Genomic DNA, 12141 nt, shown 5'->3' with positions numbered 1-12141 from the left:
GATGTACTTCTAGTTCAGTCTTAGGAAATACTGGAAGTATGCAAGCTGTAGGGAAAACCAGGTGCCTTGCATCTGAAGGCTTCCTCCCTCTAATAACACAAATGTTACCTTGGTTTCTCCTTGACAGTGGGCCCTCAGGTTCCCTTTTGCATGGGAAGTCAGGCAGTTTCTGAGCAGTGCCTGCATATTCCATGCTGAAAAGGCAGCCTTGGCTGCAGCTGCTACCTGGAAATCCTGAGGCCGTTGTTTTCCTTATTTCATCTGTTGCTAGTCAGCTGGAAAGCACAGTGACCTATGAGTAATGTGGTCATCCCCAACTCATGCTGATAAAACCTTTACACTGCTGCCTCTTGCCATCTCTCCTTCTCTATCTCTCTGAGATGTTCTGATCCAATCTTGACTTCCTTTGAGGTAGGGCATTCTGTCTTAATACCCTAACCCCCTTGGAGAGTCAGAGAGAAATGATTTTGAGATGGTTTTTTGTTGTGTTTTTGACTGATCGACTTGTCTGCAGGGCTTTTATACCAGAAAGGATGGGACTCTGTGGCCATAACCCTGGGACCCTTTAGGACACTGCTCCTCTCAATTAGTGGCTGCTGCTGAAGGCAGAGCAGAGGAATTTCCAAATCCCAGGCTATCAGTTTGGCCCTATGGGCAGCAAACCACCAGGGGCAGCCCCCTAGAGTTGGGAAGTAGCAAATCTCAATCTGTTTTTGGTTTCTCCACCTACTGGGCAGTCACCTGGCATGTCTGTAATTCTTGTTTCCATCACTGATAAATTTTCCTTGTTTACTCCTTACAGATCAGCATGCTGGATTTTATGGAGCATTTCTGGAGCTGAGGGACAACTGTCTGGGAATTTCCAGGTAATTGCCATTTCTTCTGCTTCTTTCATGAGCTGCTCTGGATGTTGTGACCTTCTCCTTGATCTCAGGCTGCAGGTCTCTCTCCTAATCCTCCCAATTGGCCACCTCATGATTAGATTTTGTCTTGAGTTGCATCTTTGAATGCAAAGTGAAGGATGCTCTGGGTCCAACCAGAAGAATTAGACCAGGAACCTACAGACTCCCAGTTCTTACTGAGGGGATTTTGCTTGCACTTCCTAAAGATATAAATGGTTGAGCACTTGCTGGATAAAGAACTGTTTCTGTCTGTGTGATCCCACCTTACCTGTGCTTAGTGTTGGAACTCAACTTTCTTGTCCTGACAGGAAAACTGTCCCTTTCTGACTGCACAGTCTTCACCTATTTATCACCTTTTTAAAGGGCTGAGATTTACCATGGATTTCAGTGGTTGGTTCTAGTCTGTTTCATATTTACATCATCCTAATTCCTTTAAGAGACTCCAGATTCAAGTGAGGCAGGGTTACAGAGGGGACCTACAAAAGAGCACTGGGTGTGATGGTTTGAGGGCCACCACACCATGGGCACACCAAGCCCCAGCCCTGGCAGCAGCAGCAGCTTTGTGCCCTGCCTGACAAGGTTGTTCAGGACCCAGAGAAAAGCAGAGTGTTTTTCAGGCTGGCACTGGTCCATCCTCAGTATGATAATGTGGGTATTGTGAGTTCCTTGGGGCAGGGACTGTGGTTTTCCATATGTCTTGAGTTGCTCCAAGATTGTGGCTGGCATTCTGTGAACCAGAGCTAATAAATCAAAGCCAGTTTTTCCTCATGCGCTTCAAAACCTACTCCATTTTGGAACGGGAAAACCACGTACAGCTCACTGCAGGCTTTGTCAAATTATTCCTCCCCTTCACACTTGGACTCTTCTTCATTTTCCACACACTTAATACTCACCCAGCTCCTTTCTGTAACTGGCAGCTGATCCAATTACACACTAGAGGTAGAAATACTGAAGTCTTACAGTTCAAATGTGGAATGATATGCATAGTCACTTTGTCACTCAAATCCTTAAAAAAAAAAAAAAGGAAAGGAAAGAAAACTCAGACTGGCTGGCCATAATTAAGGACAGAAAACAGAGCACACAGTTAATATGTCCCTGGTTTGCCAATACTGGGATGTCACAAGTCCCAAGCCAAAGCCATGTGGCTTCCCAGATAAAAATGCTGGCTTTTTTACTTCTGGGGCTACAGTTCAAATCCAGCTTAAGGTTCTAAATGAGATGAGACCCTTAACCTATGCCAAAACTGGGGATCCCTCCAGGTCACAGCTGAGGTTATTGGCAGGTCACTGTGATTAAGCCTGTCTTCTGTTGCCTTCAGCACACTTAATGGCATAAATAAAGAGATTGAGGTCCAAGCCCTGCCACAATGCCAAGAAGCCTGAAGTATTAGAGATGATAACAAAGGTCTGGCAATAATGACCCACTTTGAGTTAAAGTTAGGATGAGCCTAAGAAGTAACCCTTGCTCACCCTGTTGCCGTTGGACTACTGTGTGTGTTGTATATAATTCTGCCTGCTGCCAGAATTGCATTTTTGGAGAATTCTGGTCCAGATTCTCAGCTGGATTTGTGTTCAGACGGCATTTTGCATTCAGCTTGTAAAACTGCATAGCAGTACCAAAAATGTAGGAACCTTCAAAGTCTCTAAGCTCCTTCAGCTCCCACCAGAGAGCCAGAGATGAGAATCCCACATGACAAAAAACAAGCAATAATTAAAAATCCCTATTTTGCCCAAAGAATTCCTTTGTTCAAGGTATGTAAATGTCTTTGCCTGCTTGTAAGTTATTTCATTTTTGATAGTTCCTTAGCTCAGTAATGTGAGCTTGGGAATAGAGGAGTCTGAAAGGAGTGTTACTCTGAAACAAAACACCTGTCTTTCAGTCAAGGCTAAATTGACAAGCAACAATTTAGTTGTCTAAACTCAGAGCTTTCAGGATTTCAGACTGCATAAATGTCAAGATGCCTAGGTAGGGCTCAAAGGTGAGCGACAATGTAGGCAAATATACATTGGAACTTCAATTATCCAACCCCGATCACTCTCAGTTACCTGAAGTTTAAACATGTCTGCTTTCACTCTAGTTTCTACATTTTTCTGTAAAAACCCTTTGTACTGAGTCACCTGTCTTTGCCCAGTGGAGTCTGTAAAGTTTTGAGAGCTTGTCTCCTGGGGAGCTTGCTGTGTCTGCCAGATCACAGCCCCTCTCTGATGGAGCCTGTAATTATTCCTTCATGTCACCTGGTGCATTTGGATAGAAGTATTAAAATCAATAAAATACTGTTTTCAGCTTTGCTGTCCCAGCCACATTCCCCTTTTCCATAGGCTTGGTGTCACTGAGGCACCTTCCTCCTGCCAAAGAGTGTACCTGCATGGAAATGCATTGAAACCTGATTTGAAATTCTTTAATGATTCCCTGAAGGGAGATTGTGTCCTCTGATGAGCAGGGCATGGACTTTGCTACTTAGCAATAGTCACCATTATTGCACCAAATTCTTCCCTTCATTGCTCTCCTGTAAAATCTTTGGCATTGACTGACATCCAAGAGCCAAACATGCTTTGATTTCCATGGTTTAGAAGGTTATAAAGCTGCTGAGATCCCAATCAAGACCCTCTGAGAAATTTTGCTTTACATTTTCCTGACTTCAACACTTTTTCTCAATACATGCCAGTTCTTTTGAGGGGTTTGCTGTGATTTGAGAGGTAGCAGTTCACATTGGCAGGTCCCTACACCAGCTACAGAATTAAAAGTTTTGAGCTGGCAGGAAAGTATGTGAGACCTCCTTCCCTCCTTTTGCATCTTTATGTTTTCCAGCCTCATTTTCACCCCATTCTTGCCTTACACTTTCCACTTTTAGTTTCTCCCAGTGCTCCCTAACATCATCTGTTCTCTCTGAGGGGTGAAGGGAGTCCCTTTCCTTTTCTCCTTGCTCCCCAGCAAGCGTTTTCCTCTTTCTCCTTCAGGGGAGGCATCTAAACCAGAGTAAGGAGAGGAGATTTTTGTCTCATCCCCCAGAGAGAATCTGAATAGGCCAGTGTGCTGGGCAGAGCCTTCTGGAAATGAGGGATGGAATGCACTCATCTGGGCTGGGGTCCCCTTCCAGAGACACATTCCATGGTGGCACTGGGGGGTGAAAGCTGCTGTGCAAGTGCTGCCTCCTCTGCAGTGCGGGATTTTGGTGTAGGATGAGCCCCCTGAACAATAAACCAGCCCCCCTGAGGAAGAAAAAGGGGATTTCAGGCCAGGTCAGGCAATGTCTGCTTCCCTTTAGCTGAAGGCAAAGAGCTTGATCCCAGCAGAACAAATGGCATAAGACATGGAGGATCCAGCATTGCACAGGAAAGTGAAATCCTGTTCTCCACTGAAAGCAGAGTTGCACAACTGAACCAAAAGGCAAAATGCAATCCAGTCATCTGTTGCTTTGGGAATGGGAAGAAAACAAAATTAAATGGGGATATTAAATTGTAAGTTTTGTGGGTAAAGAGAAATCTCATTTGCCTGGCAGCAAACTAATATTGCCAAGAAAATACAGCAGCACAAGAAGAGGAGAGAGTGCCCATTTCAATGTTTAGGAAGTTCTGGTGTCTTAGGTGTTTCATGGCCATCAAAAATTGAAATAAATTAAAGTTCCACTTTAATTGAATTACACAATGACATCAATTTAAACATTAGTAAACAGATGCAATTCTGTGCAATGCTTTAAATTGCGTTTTCTCACATATGCATTTAATTTAAATTTATTGAGATGGTTATTTATGTTAATAAAATAATTAAAAGCAGTTATTTAAGACTAACTATGAAGTAGCTGTGTAACTACCTATATTAATAAGACAGTTAGTTAAGGGATAATGTCTATTGCTTTATGGTGTAATTGCAATAAACAGCTGCTGAGTTTGATTAAGAGCTGAAGTGGAGCTAAAGTGTTTGAGCAATCTCAGAAGCTATTTGTTGTAAGTGTACTACAAAGCAATAGCGATTATTCCTATTATACAAAAAGCCATACCATAAACATTAAAATATAGCACATAAGTAAGATGCTTTTTTCCTCGGTTGTTCCAGCATCTCCATGGGAATGGTGGGGCTGGAGAAGGAGAGCTGGGCTTTAGTGGAGAAGGGGCTTGGGAGGGGCAATAATTTTGTCAGTTTTGCTCATACCCAGATTCACCCTGTGTGAGAAAACCAGGGAGGGCTCAGTCTGTGCTTGTGAGCTGTGTTTTTTCAGGGGTGCCATCATTTGAAAGTCTCTGGCTGAATCCCTTTCCAATTTTATAGGAAAATTTCAACCATGGCTCCAGGTCGGACAGGAATTTGTTCAGCTTTTTGTTGGAGTATGAACAGAAGAGTTGAACATAAAGAAAAACCCCTTCTGTAACCTTGATCATGCAATGGGCACTGCCACTCCATAACTCCATCCCTGACATATGGACACTCAGTTCCCAGAAATATCCTACTTTATGGCACTGACATACCAAAACCACAGATCATTAATTTCAGTGGGATCAAGGAAGCAAATATTGCCATTATTTACAAATTCTGTATTTTTCTGCTTCTGGACTTGTAAATAAGACATTTGCCCTCAAAATTTCTGCCATGTTAGTGTCCCACAAATTTCATAGCAAGTCAGGAAAAGAGGGGCTTAATTACTTAGAAATATTTTTTTATTTCACCTTTAATTTGAGAGCACCTTTGAATGGTGAACTCTGATGCTTTGATTGAGGCACAAATGGACAGGGCAATCCTCGGCCTTCTGCTGCTCCTCATTCCTGTACCTCTCTCAGAGACTGGCAGGGCTGTGAAACACTGCCAAGCAAAATACAACCAACAGGGATCTTGCATATTTAGGGCTTTGTAATCAGCTGGACAAGTCCCAGAACAAGAGTTTGTGGGGTTGGGGGTAAGACTGTGTCCTGGGTGTCCCGGTTCAGGCCCTGAGCTCCTTTTGACATTGTTGGGAATCACTCAGGGAAGTTCTCACTTTCAGCCAAACCCAAACATCCCTGGGAAAGGCGGGTGGGTCCATCCCTGCTGTAAACCAAGCTCAGGGAATATCCTGGTCCATGTGATCAAAACCCACCAGCCCATTTGCATCAGGGCTGAAGGGTTTTCGCATCCAGATGTTAAAAGTAAAAAAGGGAAGAGAAGAAAGGTGTCAGCAGCACAGTTACACTGGTTTCCTCCTGTCTCACAGCCTATACTGGAAGAGACAAGGTATCTCTGACCAGCCAGTTGTGTGTGAGGGTTTAAAAAAGCCAACAGGAAGAGGTGGCTTGCAAAGTCTGATGCACAACGATTAATCTAATTGCCAGCTCACTGCTAACCTTGTATGGAATGGTTTTGCTCCTGGTTTACGGAGGAGGCAGAGGTGTCTGGGCACTGAGGGGGTGTGTGTGCATGGCAGGCAGGCTGGGCACAGTCACTGCTGGCAGAGCACCGCTGCCGCCGGGATCTTCCCAAATAACGCCTGGCGGGGCCTGGGATGAGCGTGGGACCCACTCGGCTCCTTCCTCGGGAGAAGCTTAGGCAATGGCAGAAAAGCCCACCCAGTGTACTCGCCTTGTTAAGCTGCTGGGGCTTGCAGGCCTTCCTAACTCTGCCCTGGGGAAAAACTGTGTAACAATGGATAAAAGACTTGGGCCTCCCAGCTTAGTTACAAAGGATTCTCTTCACTCATCCTCTTAGTGAGAAATCCAGTTGAATGCTTTTTGAAATCTTTCAAATATTAAAAATAAAATAAATCTTCTTATTCTGTTTCCCGGCAAGATTCTTGACTGCAGTGCCATGTTGTCACACACTTCAGGTCCTTTAAAATGTCGAAAGGACCCCCCTCAGTGCTGTGGCTGTAGCCAGGTACGCAGAGAAAAGGTTATTCAATTCTTTGTGTGCCTTCAGAAAGTTAAAGGGAAAAAACCCAATGAGCCCTGACGGGGGGAAGATGTAGTGGATATTAAAATAATTGGGTGTCAGGCTGCAGAAGGCTCACCTCTACTACCTGGCTTGGTTGGGATCTGCTTTAGAAAATAGCTGGTTGGTGTTTGTTTGTTTCAGCCAGAGAGAGGGAACTATTGCTGCTTCACCTGGGCACAGGAATCACTGCAGTTTGTTGCTCTGAGCAGTTACTGCAGAAAACACTTGTCAAATATGTTGTGAAAAAAGCCAAACACTCTTTTGAGCTGCCTGAGAAACTGGTTTGCCTTCCATTCCCTTCTCTCCTGAAGTGTTACCTGCTCCCTTCCCTTAGTGCCAATGTCAGCCTAGAGATAGATGCACGACTCCCTCTTGGCACGGGCTTCCAGCCCAGAGGGGATGTGATATTCAATATGTGATCTTCACTAACACTGAGGTCACTTAAAACCTGCAAGAGTTGGGAAAATGAAAGCTGTCCATGTGGGCCATCATCAAGGGAACCATCAAGTGATTGCTACTTGTGATCTTAGAAGTCAGATTTGCTTGCACAGAAATCTTTGCCCACGCACATTGTTGTCATCCCCCTGTAAAGACAATTTCTTCATGGGAAGCTGTTTCAGGCAATAGAGGTTTGTTCTCTCTGCCTTGCTGTCTCCTTCCCCTCACAAGGAGTGGTTGAATATTCAGCATTCCCTGATTTTAAACTCTCTCTTTATAGTCTTTGGTGCTTCTCAGTCATTTCTGAGATCATGCTGGTGTGTTCCTCTACCACTTTGAGTTAGTGCACATGGGAACCTGATTCTCTTAAAGGGAGGAATTTCTTACTAAAGTTTATGTTTGGATTCATATAAAAAACATCCACTTGCTGGTAAGGTTAGATTATTTTTAGTTTGGGGTTTGGGTTTTTTTGACATCTTGCTATCTCTGGATTTAGCATTGGTTCATTAGTTAAGGGAATAAGCAGCCATATTTCCTATTATTCACATTTTTATAGTGTATTCCAAGCCCTGTATATCCTGAAGCTTGTTAAATAATTCTCTATCCTTTAAGAAATTCCCATTAATCTGTGACCAAGAAGAGCATAATAAGTTAGTTAGTCATCATATATAAAAATCTGAATCATTTTTACAAGTATCTTTAATGGCTTTCTTTAATTACGTGTCTTCATAAAACGCTACCCCTCTCGAACACAGCATCCTTTTATTCTTCAAGAGGATCTCATTTCTGAAACAACGGAAATTAAGGCACTGATGCTTTATTTGGGCAAATGAACAGAAGAAACCACTCACACAGCTCTAGCAGAAGGTACAGGAATCATGTGTTCTATTACCTTGTCAGCTACCTTGATATTGTTAGGAATATTTTCCAAGTCAGCCCAGTGGGCTGCTAGGGTCAGTGTTACACTGACAGCAAAGTGGACTGGGATGGGATTCTGGCAGCAGCCATGGGGAAGTGAGATGCCCTCCCTGCTGCTTCTGGCCCTTGCCTCCATGTCCTTGGCTCGGGTTCCGTGGTGGTTCCATGGTCACCAAGGGCAGGAACCCCCTTGCCATTGTCCCGCTCTGAGGAGTGCGGTGATCCCATGTGCTCAGCAGCACCCAGGGGCGATTTTAGGGTCGGGGAAAGTTACAGCCTCCTCATTCTCTGATAAAATGCAGATCTTCAAGTAGGCAAAAACCTTCCCAGCAGGGCCGGGCGGGTGGGCAGGCCCAGCCCTTTCAGGGGCAGCTCAGGCTGCTGGGGATTAACATGGCTGGGAAGCCACAGCCGCGATCATTGCGTCACCCGCTCCTTTCTCCTTGTTCTTTGTTAATCTAAGTCTGAGTTTGCCACCTTAAACCCACAATAAAAGGCAACATTCACTGCCCTGCCACCAGAGCTGTGCTGGACAATGTTTTCAAACCTCATTCAAAAGGCATCTCCTCTGTGTTCATCCATCTTCCTCTGAAGGCACCAGAGGCTCTGAGTAAGGGATAAAAAGGTCAAATGTAAAACAGAGGCCGTCTCTAACCCTTCATGGCCTCTTTAAACCCCTCCATAGTCCATAGGCTGAGAAACACTGAAAAAGGAAGGATGGTACTGAAGCCTCTTCCTCCCCTGTTTTATTTCAGGTCAGGTAACCTTGCTCACTCTTGTAGAAAGCCTGAGGAGCTCCATGAGGGATTTAAAGAAGAGATCTTCCTCTCCTGTTCAGGTGAATAGTCATGAATTAGACTCTTGGGAGACTAAAGCAGTATAAATACACAAGGAAATCTTTTGATTACACGTAGTGTTAAAAAATGCTAAAAATACTTATACTACAGTTAGTGTTGAATTTTTATGTATTTACTTATTTATCTTAATTTATGCCATTTTTTCTCCCTTCCCTGGGAAGTGAAGACTATCAACAGATAAGGGAGAGAATTTTGTGTTTTTGTATGCAGTATGAGTCCAGTACTTGGCCAAGACCCAGATCTATTGTGGCAAGAAAGTAATAGCTGAACTAACTAGGGACTCAGACTCTCTGGCCAGCATCCAAGAAACATTAAAAAATGTAGTACTGCACATAACAAGTAGGAAGATGCATGCAAATGTTGATGTCTTATTGAAAACTGTAAAGTTATTAATATGTTGGGTTTATAGACGTGCATTTGGATTTTCAAACCTGCTGCCGTAGTTCATGCCCTGAAATTACCTGCTGCACTCCATGTCTGAAATAATATTTAAAGTAGTGTCACATTGGTGAGGTAGTTGTGGAGAAAATGACACATCTGGATCCCTGGAGTGTTTCTCTTGGGAGCACCGAGACAAAGTGGCAGGGGTCCAGTTCAGCTCTCAGAACAGTCTCTAAGCATTGGTCCCATTTTTTTCCTTCACTGTGTCTTCCCCCCAAGCAAGTGTTGACCTCGTCACAGGGTAGGAGGGTTCACTCTCTGTTGGTTCATGTGAAAGGTGTGGGTCAAGAGCCTTGTGTCGTGCCCAGGGATCTCCTAAAGCCTTTTAGAAAAGAGATCCCAAGAGCATTAGGGGTTGGCTAATACAGGATTTAGGATGACTTTGATGCCCATGAAGTATGAAACTGAACTGTATCAGTTTGCTGGTATCAGGATGGGTATCCTGATGGGTGCAGGATACAGCTCATATTATCTCACTTGTGCTTTTTAGGAAAGTGTTGAGTTTTTCCTGTAGGTCTGGTTTGTCCCCCAGCCCTGGTAGGATATAAAAGGTGGTTCAGCTCTGGCCTTGCAGACAGTCCCCTGAGCAATGTGTCTGTGACTCCACAAAGCTACTGCCTGGGAGAAAAGGTGAGCAGAGATGCTGGAGCCTCTGTTCCAGGTAAATTCCTTGTGTTTGCAGCTGCCATCCTGCTCTGTGTTAATGTCATAGAGCTCATAATGCCACCCCAGAATGGTTTATTGCCATTGCCAAAGGTGTCCTTGCCAACTTCCACGTAGATCCCAACATTCCTAAGGGTCTTTTGTGGCACACTCAGCAAGTTACTCGCTGTAGTTGTGGCCACAGGAGTGCAAGGAAGCACACAGAAACAAAGAGGCTGGAGAAGCAGAGAGCTCAGTTGGGGCAGCTCATGTGGAGCAGGCACTGCTGTCCTGTGAGGCACGACAAGAAGCTGAAATGATAATTTCTTTCTACCACAGCAATAAGCAAACAGTTTCAGTGATTGCACTTTATTCACAACCATAACTGTCATCACTGACATTCACTGGAGGTGTCAAATCCCAGGGTTTTATGCTTTTGCAGTAGTATTTTATCTCTTTCCCTCTAGAATTATTACTTTTTTAGTAGGGAATAGCTTAATGTTAGGGCTAGGAGGTGAATGGTAGGACTTTTGGTTTCAGATTTTTATTTTTTTTATCTGACCTTCCTTACTCCCTATTCCCCTCTTATCCCTGCTCAGAGCTTTGTTTGAGCTGGAGAACCAGTTTGATGGTTGTTGTTGTACCAAGTGAGCTTGCTCCTACAGCGAGGTTTTTTTTTCTAATCTCTCAACTCTTAATTGTTGCATGCAAATTGTTTAATAAATAATGTTGGACAGAAAAAAAAAAAAGAATAGATATTAATTAAGAAAAGGATTTAGGCTGACTCAGTCTCATACATGAGACAAAAGGTTAAGTAAATGCCAAGGCTGCTATGCCTCTTCAAACAATGAATATTAGTTTTAGAATCATTAATGTCTGCTTAGAAAACAGAGTCATACTGGAGTCTTGTATGCCAAAATAACCAAGGCCAGGGCTGTTTCTTTTCAATCTGAAGCTAAATTATTCTCCAATAGAGGGCTAAATGTATGCAATTAACAGTGCTAGGTAGGACAACAGGGAATGGCACTTCTAATATGTAGCCAAATTGAGATCAAGTTTTTCTTTAAATCTGGTAACTTAGACATTTAATATGCACAACCGAGCTCTGCAAGAGAATTAGTGAAAAGAAGCAGATAATTAACTCCTTCCCTGCTTGTCAGTGGCGACAAAATGATTAGGCTGCTGTTCACCCACTCCTGCCTTCTCAAGTTGCTGGATCTACAAAAACAAAGTGGAATTTTTTTCCAAGTGCCTTCCATATATGAAGACAGTTGTGTAGTCTTTATTAGAAATGAAATTACCACATCATATTTTTAAAGAAAATTTCATCCTGAGAGAGATCAGTTTTTGGAGTTGAGTTTAGAATGAACCACAAGAGCTTAGCTAAAACTGTGTAGTCTGGGTTGAAAGCTTAAGAAGAAATGTTTTAAAAAATAAATAGCAAAATCTGTTTTAAAGAGGTAGGTGTCTCTGACTGGTACACAGGCAAAAGAAAAGGTGCTCATTAAAACTTCCCAGCACTCTCATGTGCAAAAAAATGCTCTGTATTAGACCTGTTACTGACTATGTTAGCATCACCCTTTAACAATAATAATGTTTAATTCTCAGTCAAGTATCTTCAAGAGGGTAAATATGGTTTTTCCCAATTTACTGAGGGAAATGGAAGTAAAAGATGGTGAAGTGACTTCTGTTTGTATCTAAACTAAGTCTGTGCTTCCTTGCTCTGGGTTCTGCTGAGCTGAAGCAAAAGGGCTTTTTCCATTCCATGTCTCCTGCTGGGGAGGCTCCCAGAGCAGAGCCTTTGGTGGCAGTGGTGACTCCTGCAGCCATGTGCAAATAAAGCCTCAGGTCTGAAACCAGGGCACTTAAATAGCTCAAGTTTTGTTTCTAAGGCTGAAGTGCATTACAGCTCTCACTTAACTGAGTAAATACCATTATGCTGAAGTCCTTTGCAGTTGTCACCAACAGGAAGAGAGAGCTTTGCTCTAGGGCTTGTTTCAGTGAGGGTCTGTGCTGGAATGTGTTGTGTTTACATTTCATGTTTG

At 43.4% G+C, this 12141-nt stretch overlaps 1 long non-coding RNA gene across 2 annotated transcripts in view; it reads left to right on the top strand.

Moving 5' to 3' along the window:
• Positions 1-12141, top strand: part of LOC118684973 (uncharacterized) — a 435555-nt gene that overhangs the window by 379533 nt on the left and 43881 nt on the right. For both annotated transcript variants that reach the window (XR_004979913.1, XR_004979914.1), the window contains exon 4: positions 803-866. This is a non-coding gene — a long non-coding RNA (uncharacterized LOC118684973). The remainder of the gene's footprint in view (positions 1-802; positions 867-12141) is intronic.

Source organism: Molothrus ater, chromosome 3, assembly GCF_012460135.2.
Source record: "Molothrus ater isolate BHLD 08-10-18 breed brown headed cowbird chromosome 3, BPBGC_Mater_1.1, whole genome shotgun sequence".
Taxonomy (NCBI): domain Eukaryota; kingdom Metazoa; phylum Chordata; class Aves; order Passeriformes; family Icteridae; genus Molothrus; species Molothrus ater.
The sequence above is the reverse complement of the archived record's forward strand: the minus strand, read 5'-3'. Positions and strand labels throughout refer to the sequence as shown.